This window comes from Odocoileus virginianus, chromosome 4 (genome assembly GCF_023699985.2).
Source record: "Odocoileus virginianus isolate 20LAN1187 ecotype Illinois chromosome 4, Ovbor_1.2, whole genome shotgun sequence".
NCBI lineage: Eukaryota > Metazoa > Chordata > Mammalia > Artiodactyla > Cervidae > Odocoileus > Odocoileus virginianus.
The window spans coordinates 53135558-53161757 of NC_069677.1; the positions used below are offsets into that span (position 1 = coordinate 53135558).

The 26200-nt window shown below is 39.2% G+C and overlaps 1 long non-coding RNA gene and 1 pseudogene across 1 annotated transcript; both read right to left on the reverse strand.

Moving 5' to 3' along the window:
- Nucleotides 1-2491: 2491 nt before the first annotated feature.
- On the reverse strand, nt 2492-8360 carry LOC110128608 (uncharacterized). The gene is made up of 3 exons (XR_011487313.1): nt 8183-8360; nt 6814-6966; nt 2492-2986 (listed from the first exon to the last, which is right to left on the reverse strand). It is a non-coding gene; the product is annotated as an uncharacterized lncRNA (long non-coding RNA).
- Nucleotides 8361-8387: 27 nt separating this feature from the next.
- LOC139034860 (14-3-3 protein eta-like) overlaps nt 8388-26200 on the reverse strand; it is a 38530-nt pseudogene continuing 20717 nt past the window's right edge.

Consider the following 26200-nt stretch of genomic DNA (forward strand, 5'->3'; position numbering starts at 1 on the left):
TAATCTTCAATGTTTCCCTTCTTTATCTTTTATTTCTTCTTGCTCTCTGTTTTTCTCCTGCTCTTCTGTAAATATTCACAAAGAACATACAATATCTATCGTACTGATATATGCTGGCTTACAGAATAGAATTACAAGGTACTCAAGGTCTAATGGAGACAACAGATGTTTGGATCAATGTGATCCTGTGTGTTAAGTTCTACAGGGAGATGGGTATGTATGAGATCCTGCGTGAGCACACAGGAGAGTAACTAACTTTGCATGTTGAGGGAAGCTGCCCAAAGGAGAAATCTTAAGAAAAGAGTGAGACTTCTACAAGAAGTCAAGAAAGATAGAGATTTCAACATGGGGAATATGTCCCTGACCCCACTGGCTGCCCCTTTAAGCACCATTTCCTCTTCAATTATTCCTTGCCATTGAAATCCTGACTTTGTATTTCTAGTAGCCTCATGAATCACTTAAGGCTTGAGTAAACCTTAGAGAGATTAAATCTTGGTTAATCTAAGTCAATAGGAACCGTTCTATTACCCTTTTCATGGTTGGTTTAGAAAAGATGACTTCATTCCATCCTGGTCCATGAGACCCATTTGAGAGATGATTTTTTTGTGGGAATTCTGGGACATCCCATGTGAGGATGGGGTGGTCTTTTCTGGTTTTCATATGCTGCAATGTCAGGATATGAAGTTTGAAACTAACAGAGACACTTGTCACCACAGGAGACAAATTTGATAAAAAAAAGGGAAAAAGAGCCGTGTCTTTGAGGATGGCACTGGGCCCTAAAACAACAATCCTGGAACCATTAACTGGAACTAACTCTGACTTTTGTTGTGTCTGATAATAAATCACTTTATTTTGTAAGTACTTTTGAATTAATGAAGAAATAATAACAAAACAAAGACTTTAGGGACAATAAATTATCATAGTTCCACAACCCACATATTTCCACGAAGGGCTTGGCTAGTGTTCCTGGAATCCTTATTGTATTGAACCGAGTAGTTAAGGATGAAAAAGCAGCAATTTCCCTGAGGCTGTGGATGAGAGATCAGGGCCAACTCTCACAAGCTTGAGACGCCAATAAATAAAGAAGGAACTAGTCTGATTCCATGGGAAAACGCAAGATGCCCTAGTCTAAATATGAATGCCAAAGATAAACTTTGCTAGTCTCTGGAAGGGTATAGAGCAAGTAAGTCTGGCAGGAAGTGATACGTTGGTCTCTCTGACTTTGGTTCCTTTAAGTTGGCAGGCTCACCAAGCAGACTCACTCCTATAAAAGACTGCCCTTAAACCTTCAAAGCTTTAATCATGAACCACTTGTACTGATTTTGGTTCACCAAAAGAATCATTTTCAGTTTACGGTTTCACCATGATCTTTGGTCTAATATGCTCAGGGCTTCTTCACTGTGTTTCCCTCCACTCTTCCCCTTCACACAATTTGACACTCCATCAACATCTGGGGCTTCCTCAAAAAAAATATCCTACCAATTTTGGTCAACTAGGATCATCTCCTCAGGCACAGACCACTCTGAATAAGATTTGCTCCAGCTTTATGAAGATTCTAAACAAGATCTACCAAAGTACCTTTTTACAGAGATAGAAAGCTGACCAAGTTATTTGAAAAAAGCCCCATTCTTTTAATTTACTGATATTCAACATGTACATAAGGTTCCCTGGTGGCTCAGATGGTGAAGAATCCGTGAAGAATTCAGATGGTGAAGAATTCCCTGGGTCTAGAAGACCCCTAGAGAAGGGAATGGCTTCCCACTCCAGCATTCTTGCCTGGAGAGTCCCACGGACAAAGGAGCCTGGTGGGCTACAGTTCATGGGGTCACAAAGAATTGGACATGACTGAGTGACTAAGCCAAGAAACATGTACTTGGTTTTTTGAACATATAATAAGAAAAAATTATCAACCTTACTTTTGCAGAGAACATTCAGTTATCTCAACATCAATACTGCAATATAATAAAAGAATTATTGAACCCACCTTAATTCATACTGACATAAATTTAGATATGTACATGTACCAAATAATAAAAAATAGGTATAATAAAAGTAAATAGTAATGGTGTTTATTTTCCCAAGATAGGTACATTGGACCAGGTGCTTCAGAAAAATGCTTAGATATTAACAGGACAAAACCTGTCTCAGAAATATTTTCATTCAAGAAGATCTGGCTTTTCAGGATAACCTTTATAATTCTTCTTCAAGCACAAGAGAACATTTCTACAAAATGGACAAAACTCCATTTTCTTAATTCTCACTGTTTTCCAAAACTATGAGCCAGACTGAAAAGCCACAGGAACAGAAACCTCATCACTCTTGCTTGTTCTGAAATTCTAGTGCTTAACATAACGCCTCACACATAATGGGTATGCTTCTCTTTAAATACACACACACACACACACACAGACACACACATATTTGGAATCAGAAGTCTGAGTATTGCTTTTCTAAAATAAATATTTTATTTATTTATTTTCGGCTGACTGGGGTCTTTGCTGTTGCTCGCAGGCTTCCTCTCGTCGCGGCGAGAGGGGGCTGCCGTCTAGCTGTGGGGCGTGGGCTTCTCCTTGGGATGGCTTCTCTTGCGGAGGCTCTCGGTGCATGGGCCCAGTAGCTGTGGCTTGCTTAGTTGCTCTGTGGCATGTGGAATCTTTCCAGACTAGAGATTGAACCTGGGTCTCCTGCACTGGCGGGCAGATTCTTATCCCCTGTTGCCCCAGGGAAATCCCTGAGTATTGCTTTTCATCAGGACCTGATGGTCTGAAAACACTGAAGCAAACTGTGGGGGTGCTGCTATGCAGTGAGTGTCACTGTGCTTCCAGAAGACAGTGATCTATTTCTGATTTCGACCATGGACTCTTAGATTTGAAGGTAAGTGAAGAGGTCTTTTCAACCTCTTACCCACTTTAGCAAAACTGCCATTTGTTTCTGCTGTTTTTGGTTTTGGGTTGCTTGCTACATTCAACCATTTGTCTGAGGCATTCTTTTAAAAGAAAGACAGAAAAAATTTACTCTATCTTCTATATGACTGTATTTTCAGATCCAGAAGAATAGTTGTCCTTCTGCACATGAACAATCCCCAACTTTTTTATGACATTGCTTCTTGACCCTCATCATCTTGATAGTTAATCCTTTTACCTTTCTCTGGGACATGGAAATCTCCTTTAAAATGTGGTATCAAGAATTGAACTCAGTACTCCTGATTCACTCTTTTTTAATCCCAATTAAAAATATAATAAATCTAGAGAAAAGTTGAAGGAATACTGTATTATTAACCTGTATTAACAAATATTTAATATTCTCACTTATTTTTTTATTTGTCCATATAAAAATACATGAATTTTTGCCTGAAGCTTGCTATCAAGTTGCTGACATTGTAAAATATTGCCCCTAAATATATTTGCCCCTAAAAAATAGCATGTATTTTATAAGAACAAAGACATTTTCTCACATTATCACTGTATCATTAACACATCAAAGAATGTAACATTGCTATGACAATAAACAGTCAACATTCAAATAGACCTAACTGTCCAATTGTTATTTATAGGTACTTCTTTATTCCCTGTCCCAGGATCCAATCAAGGATCATGGTTTACATTTGGCAGTTGTGTCTCTTTAATATTCTTCAAGTTCTCTCACTTTTCTTTGATTATTTTCTTTTTAAAAAGACTATAGGGCTGATGTCTTACAGAATATTCCACAGTTGGAATTGGTCTGATTGCTTTATCATTATTAGATTCAGGTTAAACATTTTCACAATAATACTACATAGGTAAAGTTGTGTCATACCACTCTATTGCATTAAGAGGAGCAAGGTGTCAGCTGGTTTCATTTCTGGTGGCAAATATTTTGGTCATTTGATCACCCATAACATGGTGTTTCCAGACTCTCCTTTATAGAAGTCAATATTCTCCTTTGTAATTAATCCACACATGGGGGTTAATATTTCTTTAAGACTATATGAGCATCTTGTTCTCCAAAATTTATACCTACAGTTTTAGCATCTATTGATGACTCTTGTCTTCATCAATTATGACACTGGCAGGTGCAGCATTTCTAATTTTATCTCTTTAAACTTTATTAGCTGGCATTCTGATATAAAGACGAACTTTGCCTTTCCTCATGAGCTCTGTGGGCTTTTCATCTCCTTTGTTCTGAATATTATACTCCCACCAATGCAGCCTAAGATTGCAGTAAATTATTTCTCATAATTGTGTCACACAGGTCACTCAAAGAACAAATTGCAGTTCCATTTGAGCATGTAGAGTTTTAAACAATTCATCATATATTAGAGCATTAAAGTGTAAGAATTAATTAGATATGTTCATGTAATTCATAGGGGATATTGCTATTTCTTTAGCATCCTGACTTAGTTAATTTTTACTTTTTCAAATCTCTCCACTGACAATGTATTTTCCTGGCCTCTTATGTTACTTCCTGCTGGAGGTTTATCTACCGTCTGTCACTGGACTGTAGATACATGCTTAGCAATAAAAATGATCACATAACATTTCTGAAAATGATTGTAATTCTATCCATAGCTACAAAGTCATTTGCCAATGATTTTCTCCACATCAGCATTACATGTTAACATGTTAGGGCACAAGTACTTCTTATTACATGGTAAGATTAAATGAGAATTATAAACACTAAATATAGGAATAACATGGTACAATATTGCAATGTAATACTTCTCTGTAGAAAACCCTTGATAGAGCTACTGCTAACATTTAAGCATATTAATTATCAGAAAATGTTCTAAGTGGTTTGAAATTAGGATTATCTGGCTCACCTTTTTTTCCCCCAGAGATTACAGCAGAGCCTAGAGAAACTAAAGATCACTTCTTTCTTTCTTTTCACAAGGACACTTCTTTTCAAGGACATGGGTTTTTTCTTTTTGGTTTGGTTCATAAAATCAGAGAGATCCCTGAATTGGTGTTTCTCTCATGAGTGTCATCATTCCTCAAGCTTACAGAAGAAACAGATGTGGCCTTTCTTCCCATAAAGACTGTATGAGGCTGCAGCAGTTAAACATACTTCTCAGCTGCATCTTCGCAACTGCAATTTGGCACTGCTTTTTAATTTATCAAATTGAAAAAAACATAAGGCAAAAATTATGAGCCATTTCTCTTGTTATTATACTGATTATACAGATTCAGCATGAGCAAGACAGATGCTAATTTGTGCATAAAGCACATTCCTTTTGACAGGAAAATATATATAAATTGTGGTTGAAAAAAGACAAGGGTAGTGCTAAAAGCATTTTTTGATTTGTGTGGAAAGTTTTCAGTGAAAGACATGATCTCCTGCTTTATCACATCACCAATAATTCCTAGATACAGAGTGTCAGTAAAGACAGCCAAACAAATCTCTTCTCATAGAGCCTGGTGAGTTTGGCAATTGGGATATTTGAACTAGTGGTGAATCCAAGCAAATCACGGAAGATATGTGTGACTGAGAGAAAACAATGAGGTCACCTGTGTCCCAATTTTTTGCACCATTTCTTCTACAGAAATTCCAATGTGACCTTCAGCAATTCCCTTAACAGCTTTTGGTTTCTGTTTTCCCATCAAGATGTTTGGGTTACATGCTGGCTGTGTACCTTTCAGCTATAACATTTGATACATGGATTCTATTTTTCAAGCTGAGTGGAATGAGTTTGTGATCTAAGCATCTTTGAACTGATATAAATTCAGAGTCAAATAACCCCCATGACAGGTGGATTTTCCCCAAATCCCATTATGACCTAGAAAATTTGGTATTAAAAGCAACTTTTCTCCCGATAAACTTATAAGCACTTAAGTGCCATAAATTCAAGACCCAGTCAGTGCAACAAGAATGATGTCTGCTAAGAATGATGGCAAAGCAGAGTTTCATAAGAATGGAAGATTAAAGCTTAAAGCTGAGAGAATATCTGTGGTGATGGATGAACTTCTCCTATTTAACCTGTAATAAAAATCATTCTCTTCCTTCAATGCCTAGTCAAAAAGCTACTTACCCTATAAAAACGTCCCGATCGCCCCTTACCCACCCTATTTTCTATTCAGTTTCCTTTCCATTTTGTTCTAGCTTCCCTTCAGTGTGGTCTTCTATTAAAATTAGCTATTCACATGTCAATTTCTCCCACTGTTTTGTAAATTTCTTGAGGCTGACACTTCTCTTTTGCTTTTGTGTTCATTCTTTTTACTTTCTTACATTAGGAGGTCTTGGTAAGAAATGTGGAAGGAACAAGCTACTACCAACTGAAAGAATTCAGGAAAGTTCAAAAGGTCCAACAACCTTCCAGGATCCTCCTCACTGGAATCTTGGCGGAGTGATGTGCATGCCACCAAGAAGGATCCTGAGTCAGAATGACTGGCCACAGACAACCTGGAAACTAATCCCATCACCATAAAACCCAAGACTGAGCCATGTGGCGCAGCAGGTCTCCTGGGCTCCCTTCCCCTGCAGCTCTTCACCGAGGCACCCCTTTCCAATACAGACTCTTGCTCTCTCAGCATGTGGTGTCTCCTCAGATAATTCACTCCCAAGCACTAGACAAGAGCTCACTCTCAGGCCCTGGAAGGGTCCTGCTTCCTACAACAAAATGATTAAACTGGCCAGTTGTCTTAGCGATCACTAGATGCAATTTCTAAGTATTAGCCTCATTACTCAAAGTAAATAATCTCACACCAATAAAAAAGAATTAACCCCTCTTCACTGCAATTGCTATTGATTAATGACATGTACTTTCCACTCTCTGTTCTCATCATGATTGTAGACAGTTAAGTACTCATCAGTTTCTGGCAGACAAATGCTAAAATGTACCTGACTGAGCTCCTTGAAGTCAGGGATCACTTCTTGTCCAGTTCTGCACTGCCGGCACTGGGCATGACATCTGGCAGTAGGTATCTGCTCTATTAAGGCTTACTGAATGGAACGATGCTGACCTAGTGAGCTGGGTTAGGATTAGATGGGGAGCTGTGGGGAGAAAACAATAGATTAGTTGTTTTCTTGGATGAATTTAAGAGAGACTTCCAAGAAAGTAAACAAGGGATTGCAGCTCCCAGTGAAGCACATTATTTACAATATTTTCAGAGTGGCTAGTCTTTAACTGACTATAGTTGACCCCGGAGTAACTCGGGGTGGGGAAGTGTTTGGGGCACTGTCCCCCGAACAGTCCTAAACCCACATGTAAGTACAGTCTGCCCTCTTCATCTGGAGGTTCTGATTGGTGGACTCAACCAATCAAGATCATGCAGTACTATAGCATGTATTTACTAAACTAAATCTGTATATAAGTAGATCCTCACAATTCAAACCCATATTGAGGGTCAACTGCAGTCTCATTTCAACAATATATGCTTTTTAATAAACTTGTATCAAAGGATGTGAGACAGTGAGTGTGAGATCATGAGATACAAAAGGAATCATTTAATATTCTAGATTGAATCATCTAAGGTTATCTCAGTCCTGAATATTCTCTGGGAGGACTGATGTTGAAGCTGAAACTCCAATACTTTGGCCACCTGATGCGAAGAACTGACTCAATTGAAAAGACCCTGATGCTGGGAAAGATTGAAGGCGGGAGGTGAAGGGGACAACAGAGAATGAGATGGTTGGATGGCTTCACTGACTCCATGGATATAAGTTTGAGTAAGCTCTGGGAGTTGGTGATGGACAGGGATGCCTGGCGTGCTGTAGTCCACAGGGTTGCAGAGAGATGGACGTGACTGAGCGACTGAACTGAGCTAAGGTTATCTCATTTTTTTCTTATTTTTAAAAAATATCCCCCAAACAGCATTTATTTACCCATTGAACTCCAGAAGATATAATTTAAAAGTCTAGTATTTTATGATCATCCATTTCGATTGACATGGGATGACACAAGGATGACAGCAAAAGAGTTACAAAAAATAAATCCATGACTCTTAAATAATCCTAACCTCCCCCTCCACCAAAAGTATCAAAACTTCAGGTGTATTCCATTGAAAAGAAGGTTTGTACAACTCATTATTTAAAGAGGGAAAACAAGATGCAACGTAATCGTCACGTGAGGCTTATTATTAAGCGGATGGAAAGGAGCAAGGATCTCTCCGTCTCAGTTTCCCTGAACAGTTTTCCATCAGTTTAAGAAACAGGCAAGGCGGTGAATTCATTTTTGCACGCACAGACATACTGCTTTAACAAACATTACCTGCTTGTTTTAAATGAATCAGTTAAATAGCTGACTGTTAAATAGCCTGTGTCCGCTAATTCTCCCTTCTAACTTCCCCATTGCTTTCACCTCCATTTCACTTAGATCAGCAGGCATAGTATAGAAAAGGCCTCCTTGGGAATGCACCTGTCTGCACAATTGGAAAAGGAAGCTTCCACGGCCCGTGGAAGTGATGCTTCCAAAGCAATGCCAGTGAACTTGTCCAGAACTGCTTCCCGCGAGAGCAGCGAGGAAATCCGAGTAGTCTGAGTAGCTGACAAGTTTAGCACTAGATACTCAGTGATTGTGATGAGGCAGGGCCGGCGGTGGCAGGGTGGGGGTCAGGACCGAGGCGCCTGCGCTGTTTCCTCCAGCTTCCTCGTCCTGTTGGTTGCCCCTCCGGAGGGTGTGGTTGTCTCGCAGCAGCCGCAAGACGAGCATGCAGTCCTTACAGAAATCCTCGTTCAGTGAGTCCAGCTGGGTTACGGCATCGTGAAAGGCTGAGAGGGAAGCTTGCCTGCGATCTTTCTGGGTCTGTGGGTAGAACATGGGGAAGCTGAGGCCTGGCCTAGCCGGATGGGGCGCGTGGGCTGCAAGTGCTCTCGGCTGATGGCGGAGGCTTCCTTTCCTCAGTATGCAGAACTTGGGACCACATCGTCTTCCTTCTCACCGGAACCCGCCCCTGCTAGGCAGCGACAGGGGTCGCCTTTCATCTCCAGGTAGGGTGGAAATCACTGCGGCTCCTCATGAGGAACTTGTCCAGAAGAGCCAGCATGGCGTTGCACACCGTTTCCAGCTCCTCGTTGATCTTCGCTCGGTAAACCTTAACCGTCTCCAGTTTCTTCTCATTCCCGGTCCGCCGTGGTTTTCTGGTCGACCATCCTCCAGGAAGACAGTCAGGCAACACCCACGTTCTTGTGAGCCACAGAGAGGAGGTCTCGGTGTTCAGTGAAGACAGGTTCGTTGAGCTTGGTGGCGCCCTTCATGGCGGAGGCTTTGGCCAGCTGCAGGGGCAGCGGCTTGCGGTGCCCCTTGTCGCTCTGGCCGGGCCTTTCCTGGCGCCCCGCTCCCTTGCTCGCCCATGGCGCATGCGCGCGTGGCCGCCGCGGAGGCCACTGCCACTGCGCGTGCGCGCACTGGCTCGCGTGAGGGTCCAGGCCGCAGGGGGCAGGCAGCTCCGATGGCCGGCAGCTCGGTTGCCCTTCTTGGCTGCCTAGACCGCTGGGCTGGGTTGTCTCATTTTCATATTTGTCTGGAGTGTCGGAAAAAAGTTTATAATTCCTTTTTCCTCCTTTCTAACACATGATTGAGATTTTTCTTTTTTATCCACTTCACGCGCTGATCCATAAAATGGATAGTATCTGTACTGTTCACTTAAATAGTGTCTGAGCTGCAGGAGGCAGCATGTGAGGGAGCGTGTGGCAAACCGGAGTCTGGTACATCTGGCTGTTGTTGTTCGGTCCCTCAGCTAGGTGCGATTCTGCTGTGACCCATGGACGGTATGCAGCCCACCAGGCTCCTCTGTCCGTGGAGTTTTCAGGGCAAGATTATTGGAGCAGGTTGCCATTTCTTCCTCCAAGGGATCGTCCCCTCCCGGGGATTGAACCCGGGTCTCCGAGTCTCGTGCATTGCAGGCGGACTCTACCCCTGAGCCAGCAGTGAAGCCCGGAGCTGGTTGTGCACTGGTCAAAAACCTAGCGTAGGGGCGTGATGCCCGGAGTGATTTTTGGCAGTTTTTAGTATTGATCAGTTTCCTATTGTTTCATCTACATGGAAGAATACATAAAGACTATATAGAATGTGATTTTCTTTATATTATATATGATAAGAATACAGGAAAATATTCCCTCTATATGCTCAGAGGTCTAGGGTCAGAATAACGTCGGAAATGCTACATGCATCACTTAGATATTCTTAACACCCATTAGTACATCAAGAACCTTTGAGAAATTGTTTAACATTGTTATCCTAGAATTTTCTGTGTATTTGACCATTTTGGATTTTCTTTCTCCTACTTCCCTTCCCTATCACTCTTCCTCCGTCTTCTACTTTGACAGAATATCTAATATTAATGCTATATTTTAACCTCTGATGTGTTCTTTTGGAAGGCCTCTAGATAGGTTAGAATTTATTGTGAAATAAAAAAATCAGGCTAGGAGAAAACTATAGCATAGTCTAGATTGCATAGATCTGATGGTTTACTCTCATGGAGTTTCTTTTTGATGCTATATTCTCATAAAAATACTATCAAATCTACCTTTATGTTTGATATAGAAATGCTGTTTGGAAATATTGTCCATCCCAATGTTCACTGCACATGAAAATGTTTTTTAGAAAATTTTCTGTTAATTGCTAGTGAAAATTTGCTTCTTCCAAATTAAAGCATCAATAAATGTATAACCTCCATGGTTAATGTATAACCATGTATAACCATCTTGTATAACAAGATGTCAGGAGACAGTTTGGTTTAAGAGTGATTATTTAGCAACTTAGTGATGATATTCACAGAAATTACAACTTCCTTTTTTTCAGCTATGCACTTTCAGTGTCAAGCTTGTTATCAGGCTAGCCTATGTCATTGTTGTTAGGTGTTTGTAGTAGCACTGGGAGTCAAATTCTCATGAGTAACATCCTAAAGAATAACACATACCAAATTTTCTCAGAGTCATCTACCTAAATGCAAAGGAACATCTCCAGAGAACCCCCAGTTATCTCCTATAATTTCATTGGCCAGAACCAGGTTAGGTGCCCGGCTACAACACATACTAGCAGAACAACTATTGCAAAGGAGATGAGATGACCATGGCTGGCTTAGGTTAACCATAATTTACCCCCAATCTACATAACTTCCATAATAAAAATGTGTTGTTTTTATTTTAATAAGAAAGAGAAAGGAAGAGATCTTGAGTAGGAAACTTAGAGTCTATTCAAAACACTTCCAGGAGCTCCTTTTCATTTAAAAATAGAAAACAGATTAAATTTATAAGCCATACATGTACCTTTATGGCCATTCTACTTTATGGCCCTTTGTTCTACTTTTATGTCTTAATCTCATTATCAATTAAAATTTATCTTCCTCTTGCTCATAGTTTTTCTGTACTTTTTAAAAAAATATGTATAGTTCTGGTGTTTTAGACTTCACATGTTTTTCAAAATGATGTATAATATATGAAAACTAGAGCTATCAGATACAAACTAGGGGATAGAAGGTGATTAGGTAACTGTTCTGTGTTTGAATATACAGGATTCATTGACATTCCAGCAGAACAGTTAGAAAGTGACTTTGGGCCAAGCCTTTAAAAACATGGCTGTGGTAATCAACTTTCCTAGCATGATAACACTGAATATTCTCAAGCAATTAATATCTCTAACTTACAGAAAAGCAGTAGTGGTGGCACTTTAGGTAGAATTTAATTAGCCAAGACAAATAAATTATATGTCATGCTTCTATCAGGATAGTGAAATTGCAGAGGCTGGTTTGGAAATTTCAAGCAATTGAATATGCCATTTGACCTCTCAAGGAAATTAACTTTTCTAGCTGCCATTCTGAAAAGTTCTAATTAAGCCGTATTGTTATTATTGACTTATTTGTTACATTGGATGTCATATAGGCAACTTTCTTGGAATTCTGGAAAATCTTTCAAATGCCTTTTTTCTTAATGTACAACTGCATGATAGGTGAGATGGAAGGCATCTTGCGATGGTACGTCTCAACTGGACCACAGAGAAGATTTATAGATTTAATCATACAGATCCCCAAAGATTCACTTTATTCTTTCCATATGGGGACCCAATTTGAATTACATTTCCTTTTGTACAAGAGTGTTATAGGATAAAGAATGCATGGAACATTTGAAAAAATGAGCCTGTGTGGTAAGGGGAAGAGACAGATGTTGGCAAGGCAAATGTAGACTCATTTTATGGGGAACTAAATAAAGAATGGGAAGACTTACATAAGAGTGACAGTTAGTAGTGATCCCAAGGGAAATGGTTCAATTAAATAATATACAGGACAAAAAGTATTAGAAAAGGATTTGTAGGTAGAGATATAACTAATCATAGGGTTATGCAAACTTGGAAACACTTTGGTTGGTGCTTGAACTAAAACATATTTCACTAGTACAATTACTTCAGCAGAAAGTAGGAAATATGTGTTAAAATCAGCAAGGACCCTGGAGGGCACAGACATAATGAAGAGGAAGAGAAAGTTTGATATTCTTGCAGTCAGAAAAGAGAGAAAGGAAATGAAGCATAGATGTCTTTAGGAAGAACAGTTAAATGTATGTGATTATAATGTCTGATACTTCATAAATTATTCCTGTGTGATGGGTAATTGTATGTTTTCTCAACCTCCCCATAAAATAATTGATAAAAGCTGATGTGTCTCACTAATTCTTTGTGAGATAGCATGCATTTCAGGAATGTAACAAAGGTTCAGTTCTGGTCTCAGGTTAATTCAACTGAATCTTGGAAGGACAGCTACTTAAGATTCTATTAGTTGAATTTTGTTCTGTAAATGGACTTATTTCATGTTTATTTATTTCAGTTTTGGAAAGAGATGTGTCTTTTTATTTTTCTCCTTGGCAGAGGTCTGGAGTTATCTTGGGTTCTGCTCTGTTCTTCCATCTCACCACAGAGCCAACACTTCTTCAAAAAGGGCCTTCTCTTTGGGGCATAGCAGTGAATTACTCGGGTGTATGGCATTATGGGGAATAATGAGGGGCATCAGGGCACACCAGTTCAGCATTTCTGTAGTCTTTGAATTAATTACCTGATTATTTTGTCTTTGGACAGCCCCTGCTGTTGGATGACTTCCTGTGGAATACTGGGGAAATTCTCTGGAGTTTTGCATGAGATTCTTGGAATACATGGCTTTCACCTTTGTGGTAGTCCTCTCTATCTGTTTTGGGTTTTGCGTGTGTGTATGTGTGTTTGTGTGTGTATGTGTGTGTGCAAACATATGCATGTATTTTAAACATTCACTGTCTTATTGATTCCAATTTCCAAAAATTTCATAAAAAATTTCACCTATCAAAATAATCTTTTCTTGTTTCTACCTAATATCTATTTATTTTTATTTCAATTAGATTTTGGAAGGAAAGAGAAGTATGTGGGATTAGTCAACTTAGCCATCTTTAACCAAAGTCACAGGTATATATTCTTGACACTTTAAAACACTTTGTGTTCAGGGTGTATGTTGGTCCCCTCCAATGACCTGGTATCCATTTTTTTCTTAACAGGTTACAATATTAAAATTGATTCAGTTGTTCATACATCATCATCTCTTAGTCATTAAGTCATGTCCAACCCTTTTCAATCCCATGGACTGTAGCCCACCAGGCTTCTCTGTCCGTGGGATTTCCCAGGCAAGAATACTGGATTGCCAACCCAAGAAAATGGGTTGCCATTTTCTTCTCCAGGGGATCTTCCCCACCCAGGGATTGAACCTGGGTCTCCTGCATTACACGCAGATTGTTTATCATCTGAGCCATCAGGGAAGTCCTCATACCTCATGCTTTCTGGCTAAGGGGAAAACATCCTTTTGGCCCAGGAACGCTCTTCCTGGAAATGACCTGATATATACCAGTTTTTATATAACCCAACTCATGTAATTCCTGCTTTGGTTTTAGACATTAGCTTAAAGCAGGATTTGATTTAGTAAACAGCAGTTAATCAACTTTTGTAGTTATTATCAAGGCATTGCATCTGCATGTGAAAACCATCAAGTAAAAGGAAGATTGATGGAATATGAGCTGGTGCTGTACCTCCTGCTTGCTGATGTTCTTTTATTCTCCTTTTAGAGCTAGAATATTAAAATTTGACTTATAGATAAGTATTGCTAAGTAAATATTCAAGCTAATAAAGAATTATTAAACACACTTAGTGAGGAATCAATTTTCAAAGTGATTGAGTCAAAAGAAGCCACGTATGGTAAGGTCTTGAGCATAAATAAAAAGCCCTGAATATAACTCTTGATGCTGTCACTCTTCATGATATGCTTTATGAGAGAGTTACCTGTGCTCCTGCCTTCCTCCCAATTTCTTCCTCTGGGAGTCATATCATCTTCCTAGGAATAAAGGTCATTCTAGCAGTAATATCATGCTTTCATTGTTGTTGCTGCTGCTGCTAAGTTGCTTCAGTCGTGTCTGACTCTGTGTGACCCCATAGATGTCAGCCCACCGTGCTCCCCCGTCCCTGGGGTTCTCCAGGCAAGAACACTGGAGTGGGTTGCCATTTCCTTCTCCAATGCATGAAAGTGAAAAGTGAAAGTGAAGTTGCTCAGTCGTGTCTGACTCTTCGCGACCCCATGGACTGCAGCCCTCCAGGCTCCTCCGTCCATGGAATTTTCCAGGCAAGAGTACTGGAGTGGGGTGCCATTGCCTTCTCTGTCATTGTTCTTGGGAGTAAATTAAAGCATCCCTAGTATTTAATAGGACTTCCCTGGTAGCTCAGACAGTGAAGAATCTGCCTGTAATGCAGGAGACCTGAATTTGATCCTTGGGTCAGGAAGATCTGCCCACTTGAGTATTCTTAGAGAATCCCATGGACAGAGGACCATGGCAGGCTACAGTCCATGGGGTTGCAAAGAGTCGGACATGACTGAGTGACTAACACTTTCACTTCTCAACATAGTATTTATAATAGTAAGTACTCAATAAATGTAACTTAAACCTTTATTGCTAATTTTGCATTCCATCCTCCTTCATATTTTTCTTGTCTCCTTTAGCCCTAGTTCCTAGTTCTCACCTTTGTATTGGAATTTCTGCAGTCTTAACGCACTTTTGTCACTCTTATTCTTACATTCAGCACTATTCATCTTTTTCTTGATTTACTGATGATCACTCTTAAAGTGAAAATTTTATCCCTTTGTGCTTTTTACCTTTTTCTGCCTAAACCCCCCAAACCGTATTTTTGGTTCAGTAACCTCTTCTGCTGGAAATGCTGGCTAACAGAGCATGCTGGATGGCAGGGTTTTTGCATTTAGTCAGTTAGTAAAATTAAATGATTATGAAGCATAGGAAATGTAGAAGTGTTATATAAACTCTACTAAAAATCATATTATTTAAAAAGAAATATACTGTTAGTATTTTCACTTTTTATATTTATCATATGAAAGTTTTAAATAATTTATAGATATAAGCCAACTTTTCTTTAAATTTTTCCTCCAAGAAACTGTTTTGGTATTAATAATGTCAAAATGGGATTAATGATAACAAATGGGAGTAAAAATAAATTAACAGATTTGAAATTCAAATTTTATACATTGCACTCTTCCTGGCAAGGTACAGATATCTCTTGAAGTTCAGCCTAAGCAAACTCCCATTTACCTCTCCTTTCTGCTCACACACATATGCACTCACACACATACATACACACTCAGATGCAAAAATCTGAAATTTTTATATAGCACCTACATTTTTGTTATGCACACAAAAATTTGATCGGAAAGTAATAGCTGAGACAAAATTGAGTTATAACACTCACATGATCACCCGGATCAAGAAAAATTCACCTAAAACATTCTACACAAGTATTTTTTATTTTTTCTCTTCCTATCTTCTCTCAGTATTTCAGGGGAATGGACAACAAAAGTTAAACTACTGCCCTCTTAAACCTAGTCGTCATTGTCAGTTATGCAAGAAAACTCCTCAACAACTAAAGGTATCACATGTCACTACAGAAGAGATGAGATGTTCAGAATTCCCATTCTGTTTTTATCTGTCTATTGTGAGTAGAAAATTTAAAGATTTATGAAGAAAACAAACTTATGGTTACAAAGAGGGTTGGGGGGGGGATGAACTGGGAAATTGGTACTGACATTTGTAAACCACTATGTATAAAATAGATAACTAAAGAGGACCTACTTTATAGCACAGGGAACTCTACTCAAGGCTCTGCGCTGGCGTAAATGGGGAGGAAATCTAAAACAGAGGAGATATATGTATACATATAACCGATTCACTTTGCTGTACAAAAGAAACTGATGCAACTCTACTCCAATAAAATTTTTAAAATTAGAAAAATAAGATTCACAAGAACACAGTTTGGAAAAACAGGAAGAAATTCTACTTGTCATGGAACTATAAGTCAAGTAGTGTTCAAACTCCAAAATATCTCTGCAGGATTTCCATATAGTGATGTTCTGGGAGACTCCTGGAAAATAGTCTCTGACATTTGGTCTGTAAGATGAGTCTCTTATCTTGGATATAGTTGAGTGAGTAACTTCTACCAATTCATTGGCAGCTGAGTTTGAGTTTCTGAAAAACACTCAAGTTGATTGATATATTTATAAACTCTAGAGATTTTCATTTGAGCAAAAAATGATTTTTAAAAAACACAATGAGGCAAAAATCTGGCTTCAAAGTTTCTATAAAGAAGATGGAGAAAGCTAAATGTAAGAAGACTTGTAGCTGAAAAATGTATACATTCTGATACGACTATAGTTCTGTAGGTCTCATCTGCACACTGACATTAAATGTTCTAATGTTTTTAAGATTCAAAACAATGCTATGCATATAGTAGATATTTATGTGCCTTCGGAATGTCCTGAGCTCTTTTTCAATATTTGGTGAATTTCTTAACTTATGCATCCCGCTTCCTAAGATGAAGGCCATAAACTTCTTTTCCAGGCTCCCTTGCAGCTAAGGTACAGGTGTGTGATCTTGATTCTTCCAGGCATACATTAAAACATGAGGTCTCTGATTGGTAGGGGGCTTCCCTGATGGCTCAGAGGGTAAAGCATCTGCCTGAAATGCGGGAGACCAGGGTTCTATCCCTGGGTTGGGAAGATCCCCTGGAGAAGGAAATGGTAACCCATTCCAGTATTCTTGCCTGGAAAAATCCCATGGATGGAGGAACCTGGTAGGCTATAGTCCATGGGGTCACAAAGAGTTGGACATGACTTCATTTTCACTTTCTGATTGGTAGATAGTGCTGTGAAGAAGGTAGTGCAAGGGGGATTCAAGTCTGGTGATGAATTTGATGGCAGGTAGATGTTCAGTTTCAGAAGCAGCAGCAGCATGTGGCCTATCTTCCAGCACCTAATGTTGGAAAGATGAGATACAGAACCTGTGCCAGCATGCAGGTCTGGTGATGAATTTGATGGCAGGTAGATGTTCAGTTTCAGAAGCAGCAGCAGCATGTGGCCTATCTTCCAGCACCTAATGTTGGAAAGATGAGATACAGAACCTGTGCCAGCATGCAGGCCTAGTTTCCTCTAGAGTCATTTTGTCCCACTCCTAGTTATATAGCCTTTAAGCCTGATTCTTCAGAAGTCTGTAAACTGTCTGAACCCCTCTATTAAATTTCTTTTCTACTTGAATGGTTCAGAAGAGCTTCTGTTGTCTGCATCTCACAACTTCAATTAGTACAGTACCTTAAACAATGGTACCATCAATACTATTGCTACTACTAATACTTTATATCTGTATAGAACTTTTGTAATTTTAAAATAGCATCTGACTTCCCTGCTGGTCCAGTGGTAAAGAATCCACCTGCCAATGCAGAAGACATGGGTTGGATTCCTGGTCTGCAAAGATCCCACATGCCATGGGGCAGCCAAGCCCTTGTGCCACAACTCCTGAGCTCATGCGCCTAGAGCCTGTGTTCTGCAATAGGAGAAGCCTCCACAATGAGAAGCCCACGCACCTCAACCAAGAGTAGCCTCCACTTGCCACAACTAGAGAAAGCCCTCATATAGCAACAAATACCCAGTGCAGCCAAATTAAAGTAAAATAAAATAACATCTTTTGAGTCTTGACTTTCAAATTATCTCTTTCAATTATCATATCACCTTAAAACCTGGGATGTGGTAGTTTCATCTGACACGTAAGGAAGCTATAAAACATCAAGGCTAAGTAGCTTGTCTTGTCACAGAACTTCCTGGTGGAGACAGAAGTAGAAATTAACATTATTTTTGCTTTGATTCTATTGGCTTCACCATTATTTAGTCCCATAAAGAAATGAGCTTTTCCCCTATCCCTTGCTCAAGCTCCTTAATTTCTTACATGCTTAATAATAATAAAAAAAGATTCCACCAGAGAAACATTTTGCAAGTAGAATTATTGGATTTGTAAACATTCTGTGTTATAAGTGACTTGCATCCAGCATCTACTCATCTTTCTCCAAGGTGAATGTCCTCTAGTGGCGAGGGCAGTTACTTATTTCCTGCACAGTTCCTGATCTCACTCTCCTGTAGCTTCAAGGATGAGGGTAAGATTTATACCCATGTAGAGTGATTGGTTGAGGGAGGAACAGGGACATGATCCAGTGAGATGTCATCTGGATAATTCTGGAAAGGCATGTTATCTTCTGCTGGCTTTAAACATGGAAGGATGCAGGCCTAACCTTCATAATGTATGGGTAAAGTTGACCCAGAAAAAAGAACTAAGAGATTGGTCCTGATGCCATTGTGTGAGTCTTTGATTCCAGCTGTGCCTGGGAGTTTCAGTTACATGAGCCCCTGAATTACTTTCATGCTTAGTCCAATTGGATTGGATTTTTTGTAGCCAAAAGAATTTTAATTGATAATCTGTGCCTTTCTAACTTTCTTGGGCTTCACTAGTTCTGCATAATCCAACAGAGCAGTAGTCAGGCCAAGAGATAAGTCAACCAACTGAAAATCTAATTTTCTTTCACAACTTAATGACTGTTTTTACATGAAAGGACCCCAAATATTATTTTCCCAAATGTAGATAAAGATTGAAGAGGAAAGCAATAGATTAGACATTAGGAATGTATAACTTTCTGAATATTTCCTGCATTACTCCTGTCCCTACTTTATTAGTACTCAATAATCACTTAGGTAGCCCCTTTCTAAATTTAGAAATTGCCTTATAATATCCATTATTAGACTTAAAAGAACAGAAAATACTCTTAATGTTTTTTACATACTAAGCAATTTATTAAATTTGCGTATTCAAAGCCTAAGTCCTCGAGATTTTATGTTCAGTTCAGAAATTTATTTTACTTTTGCAAAATTTTTGTAGCCAATTTTGTAAGTAAATTTTGGTGCCTTTTACAAACTTTATACCCATATCTTGAAATAATTTAAACTACATTCATAAACTTAATCACTTTCTGTAATTTTTAAGAATTTTAATATCTGACTCACACAAAATCTTCTTAGTATTTAATATATTACAGTTAAAAATGTGGCAGATTGAATGTTAAGTAGTCGATAAGTAATAAACTTAGTAAGGTGTTATTGTAAGTCAGAAGTCAGCTCAAGTACTCCTTTTAAATTGGAATTACAAGCTGTGGCTCTAATAAGCTAAATGTTACAACTGTATAAAATCCTAAATTTTCACAGATTCTTCCTTAATCATTATGCAGAGTTAAGCAAACTGTACAGTTAGAGGAAATAGTCCTCACAAGAACCTTCACTTCAGACACTGGCTGCAAATTCAGGGTCTCCAGCGCCACCTTCACTTAGGACCAGCTGGCTGCAAATTCTAGGATTCCCATGGCCACCCTCAGGTTTGACAATTTGGAATCACTGAAAACCACTGTACTCACAAAGATTATACAGGGACAGTATACAGGACAAAATTATCCAAAGAAAGTTACATTAAATTGAGTCTAGGAGGGCTAACCTGGTGGCTCAGATGGTAAAAAGTCTGCCTGCAATGTGGGAGACCTGGGTTCAATGCCTGGGTTGGGAGTATCCCCTGGAGGAGAGCATGGCAACCCACTCCAGTGTTCTTGCCTAGAGAACCCCCATTGACAGAGGAGCCTGGCAGGCTACAGTCCATGGGGTCACAAGGAGTTGGATGTGACTGAGCACCTAAGTGCATACGCACGGGAGGCCTCCACACAGAGCTTCTGCTCATCCCCTGCTTGTAAAGTTATGCACAGCACTGCCTCCTCCTGGCTGTGATGTACAACAACATGCAGGGAGTACTGCCAACCAGGAAGGCTTACCCCAGCTGTTGGTGTCCAGAGCTTTTACTGGGGCTCAACCTCAGACTGCCCACTTTGGTCTAATCTTTTGTCTCCTAACCTTCCTGGATGTCAGGCTAATGCTTTTATTTTCTAGTTAGTCTGGAGGTCAAAACTGATTAGCATGATTCAGAGCCACCATAAGAAATCAGTGTTAGATTCTCTGGTGGTCAAAGGCCCCGGCAAACAGATTGTTCTGTTAATACCAGGCTGGACATGCCAGGGGCTAGAGCTCATCTTCCAAAAGACAGACTTTCTTTATGTAGGATTAATTTGTCAGTACACAATGCTGAAGTATTATTCCTCTATCTTTGATTTTCCTAAATGTTTCTAAGTGATTATCAATCGTGTGGGTTTGAAAGATACTTTCTGTGGAAGGTAATTACTATCCCAGCGAACTGAGATTATATTTCCGTTTAGTTTTTCACCTGGCCTGGGTTCTGGAGCTGTGGCCATCTGAGGTACTCGGTACTGTTCACTGAGATGACTATATTATTGGCTTTGTCTTTTTAGAACTTTCTAGATTTGGGCCAAATTTACAGGTAGTTGGATTGGTTTTTGAATGAGAACCGTGAGATCTACAGGTGAAAGCTTTTCTAAGTAAAATGAGTAAACGAACATTTTGGATTCTGCAAAGTGGCATATAATGTTGATCTTGCATTAGCAAGCTCCTTACGAGAGAAATGGGAATTCCCTGGTGACTTAGATGCAGGACACCGGGGTTTGATCCCTGAGTCAGGAAGATCCCCTGGAGAAGGAAATGGCAACCTGCTCTAGTATGCTTGCCTGGAAAACCCCATGGCCAGAGGAGCCTGGCGGGCTGCAGCCCATAGGGTCACAAAGAGTTGGACATGACTGAGTGACTTCACTTTCTTTCTTTCACTTTAAGAAGAGAAACAGTAAATTTTCATCTTGTTGCAGTAACTGTGAGCAAATTCCTTCTAAAGCTTACTTACCAGCCATGGTTTGGACATAAAGAGTATTAATAATGCTTTGAAGCAATTTTGTAACATAATAGGAAATCATCATTTTGGGATCCTCTGATTTTTTAAAAAGCTTAGAGGTTTGTTTCTAAAAAGCATAGTGACAATATACAGCTGTCATTATGGGCTCAAAACAAAGGGAAATCACTCTATTTGTGTGGATTTGGGAAGCGCGACACCTGAGCACACGGTAAGGCAAGTCCAGCCCAGATGGCTGCCTGACAAAACTCATATTTCTTGTCAATAATACAGCAGGATGCTCCAAGAGTGGGAAGTTCAGTTAGCAAATTCCACGAGCTGTGTCTTTGTGTTCAGGCTATAGATTATGTTCTCAGCCTTTAGACTCCAGAAATTAATTGTAGCAGAGTTCATTACTTCACAGATTTGCATATACCTCTCCTTTTCCCTAGAGAAATAGTTTCCAAAGATTAAATGTTGAGGTTTTAATGAAGTTATCTTTTTGTCATTTATTTTTAAAATTCCTAGCTTCAAATTCCATTGTTAAACTGGAGTTCAGTATCATTCTTACATGTGGAATTTATTATCACCGTCATATCATGGCTAACATATCAGCATATCACATCCGAAGCAAACAAAGTACAGAATTTCAGCCAAATTATGTGGGATTTAGCTGAAATAATAACTAAATATATACTGTTTTATATGCATAAAGAAAATCCTTAGAATTACAAAGGAGGCCAGTTATATGGTAATATGAAAGTTTTGAAAGTTGCTCAGTAATGTCCAACTCTTTGTGATCCCATGGACTGTACAGTCCAGGAATTCTCCAGGCCAGAATTCTGGCATGGGTAGCCTTTCCCTTCTCCAGGGGATCTTCTCAACCCAGGGATTGAACCCAGGTCTCTGGCATTGCAGGAGGATTCTTTACCCGCTGAGCCACTAGGGAAACCCATATGGTAATAGAGACATCAAAAACCCAGATTTGATATACAAGTGCACATATATTCTATTAGAACATCAATAACAAAATCTACAGTGGTCTAGTAGTTGCCTTAATTTCTATGTAGCAGTGAGCATTGGGCTTCCCAGGTGGCACAGTGGTAAAGAATCCACTTGCCAATGTGGGAGGTACAAAAGCCACAGGTTTGATTTTTGGGTTGTGAAGATCTCCTGGAGTAGCAAATGGCAGCCAGCTCCAATATTCCTGCTTGGAAAATTCCATGGACAGAGGAGCCTGATGGGCTACAGTCCATGGGGTTGTAAAGAGTCAAGACAAGAGTCAGAACACACACACACAATAAGCATTAAATAATATCTGCAGCAATTATATAATAGTAACAAAGGCTCAAGTAATTCTTTTATTTCTACTATGGTAATAAATTGTTGTTGTTGGTCAGTTACCAAGTCATGTCCGACTGGCGACTGCAGCATGTCAAGCTTCCCTGTCCCTCACCATCTCCTGGAGTTTGCCCAAGTTCATATCCTTTGCATTGGTGAGATGCCATCCAACCATCTCATCCTCTGTCACCCTTATCGCCTTCTGACCTCAATCTTTCCAAGCATCAGGGTCTTTTCCAATGTGTTGTCTCTTTGCATCAGGTGATCAAAGCATTGGAGCTTCAGCATCAGTCCTTGCAATGAGTATACATGGTTGATTTCCTTTAAGGTTGACTGGTTTGATCTCCCTGCTGTCCAAGGGACTCTCAGGAGTCTTCTCCAGACCACAGTCTGAAAGTATCAATTCTTCGCCACTCACCCTTCTTTATGGTCCAGTTCTCACAGCTGTACGTGACTACTGAAAAAAACCATACCCTTGACTATACAGAGCTTTGTCAGAAAAGGAATACCTCTACTGTTTAATATGCTGTCTAGGTCTGCCATTGGAGAAGTAAATGGCAACCCACTCCATTATTCTTGCCTGGAGAATCCCAGGGACAGAGGAGCCTGGTGGGCTGCCGTCTATGGGGTCACAGAGAGTTGGGCACGACTGAAGCGACCTAGGAGCAGCAGCAGGTTTGCCATAGCTTTCCTGCCAAGAAGCAATTGTCTTCTAAATACAGGGCTTGTTAAATTTCACTTAAAGGTTTGTGAAAATTGAGATATAATGTGTGCATATGTGTCCAGGAAGTGGATAATGTTGGCCAAAGACTGAATTCTAGGTAAATTGGTTTCAGAAATGCAAAAACTACCCTCTTTTAACAGGTGGCTATCTAAATGGATTTTGTGAAATGACTTACAGTTTGCAATTTCTCCGATTTTACCTCCCTTTGTTATTCTCAGTCTGTTTCTTCCAAACTGTTAAGCGGTAAAGTAAAGGCCCCCCCAAGGGCCCTTGGGGGAACTGAAGAAGATTATTTTTGTACTTTATTGATACCCTTGGCAGTCAAGAGAGTCCAAGGAATGATCTGGATGGTGGCAGCTTCAAAGCAGAAAAGCTTTCAAAAAGGATAGGAAAACAAGCTCTCAGAGCAGCAGACAAGGAAGGAAATTTGGAAACTTGGTCCAGGAAGGTGAATAGACAGAAGGCCTAAGGGAATTCCTTGAGAACAACTTAGGATTCAGTGCTTTCTTCTATTAAACACATGAATTTTACCTCTTATATGAATGCAGTATATATCTGTCAATGTGTATTTTGCCTATTTGTATGTCTGTGTGTGAGTAGTTGTTTGATCCTCTCAAAAAAAGCCTACTATATGTAGTGTTACTCCCAGTTTAGAAATGATGGAACTTAAGGCACTGAGGTATTAAAGGCTTGCCTAAGGTTATATACTTTCTAAGCAGCAGATTCAGGCTTCGCATATAAAGCATATTTCTTAACACTTCCCCACATGGATAGTTGAAGGGATTGGGCTGACCAAGCCTTGTTCTGGTGTACAAAATGTTTACACGGAGCTTTCAAAAGGTCCTGAAAGGTGATTTTTAGTATGCTAATTTTCATTGACATACAAGTATTTTATGCTGTAATACCATTAAAATCAGATCAGACACTACATATATGAGCTTTTCCAGAAGTTACCAAATGTGTGGATTTCTCCCTTAGTTAATATTGTACCTGATTCTTAACTTTAAATCTTTTCAGCACAGAGTGAGAAGATTCTTCTAACTAGCCATGGGCTTCTCCAGATTACCTGCCCAGCCTCACGTAGAGCTGATGCGTGAGCTAGCAGTGCATGAAGAAGTTCATTACAGAAAGGAATTGGATTTGATTAATTTTTTCTAAACACTGATTGACTACGACAGTCCATTTTGCTAACATTTATATTGCAGTAAAGTTTAATTATGGATTATTTCACCATAAGGCAAACTAGACTGACATAAAGCAGAGAATGAAAATTTACAGTGTTGTATATATATATATATTTCTAATTTTCTGCTAGTTGCATTTCTATTTTATTTATGACTTTAGGCACAGGCCTTTATGTATACACACAATTATGCTCCTAAAATTAAAAAAAAATTAGAAAAATTGTTAAAGACAAAGAAATAGATCATAAGAAATACAGGATCAGTAGCCAATATGACACCATCTATAGGTACACAGGAACTTTTCCCTATTGACATGACATTAATGGCCAAGTTGGTCAAAAAATAGATAAACCAATGTGCCATCAGATGTGGCTGTTTCAGAATAATGATTTTGCTCTTACATATCACTGGGGTGTGAGGATGGTAGAAAGCTTTTCTAACTGCAGGGAACTGGCTTAATACATTCTCTCACCAGACCTTTTTTCTTTTTTTTCTTTAATTTGTTTTGAAATACCTCTGTATTCATTTACCTCTTAAAGTGACTGAAGGATTATAGACACTGCTTTGGAATTATTCAGGCTCATCCAAGACATTTCCTATTAGGGGAAAACAAATTTAGCTCGTAAAGGAGCTAAAAAAAAAAAAAAGTGATTGGGTGGAGAAGGAAGATGGTGAGAAGGATATTCAGAGGCAAAAGTCCAAATTTTAATGGTGTGTCCAAGATCATATTTGGTAATTGCTGTTTATATTGGCTTCTGACCCATAAAAATTTGGATAGATGTGCCAATCAGACAAGCACTGAACATGAAGTGTGTGCACATTAATCTCAGGTCCCCAAACAATTCTGTTTTATTGACATACCTTGGGTATTGGATGATACTGGATATAAAATAATGAGCGAGACTGTTAAATTGTAAATATGAAGTTCTCAAGTTTAAATCAAATCTTGTCCTTGTTTGATCACCACAACCCTCAATAAAAAAGATTTCCTGGTTTGTTTCAGTAGAATAGGCATTTGAGGAGAGTCAATAGGTTCAGTTCATTATTATAATTAACATCTGGGTTGATAGCTTCAGCAATAAAAATTCTGGTATATTAGAACAGGGAACTAACTACACAGTCTTATTCAAAACAGTAAGTGTATGTCTCTCACTGCATTCTTTTGAGGATGAATTTTTGTGCCAGTTTCTTTCTAACACTTCATATGAAAACTTGGACAATGCAGACTGATATTTTAAAATTTTGTTCAGCTTTGTTTTAGTGTCCAACAAATACCAGTTTGCTCTAGAATCGATTAAATAAATAATTAAGATCAACGTAAAGAAAACAAATTTCCTCTAACCTTTTCTCCTGCTGTCATTACACCTAAGCTAAGTCCTCCCAGATGTATACATTGGTGTGGTAAAGAACCTGCCTGCCAACGCAGGAGATGTAAGAGATGTGGGTGCAGTCAGTGGGTCGGGAAGATCCCCTGGAGAAGGGCAACCCACTCCAGTATTCTTGCATGGAGAATCCCATGGACTGAGGAACCTGGCAGGCTACAATCAATAGGGTTGCAAAGAGTCAGACAGGACTGAAGTGACTTAGCACACACACACATAGTTGAGTGTCTAAGCATGCTTGCACACATAGTATTTCCAAATATATTCATATATTTCTGATGCAAAATATTCAATATATTCATTTTAGAAACAAATGGAAAAAGTTGCATCTTTTAGATTTTTACTTAAATAAAATTTCTGATTTCCTTCTCATTCTTTCCTAATTGCTTATAATTTAAGCTTGTATCAAATAGATGTACAACCAAGCTAATGATTATTAACTAGCTAATTGCTAATTAAACATTTTTTTTTCTTGGAGAGTCAGACATGTTTAAACTTCCTCTTAA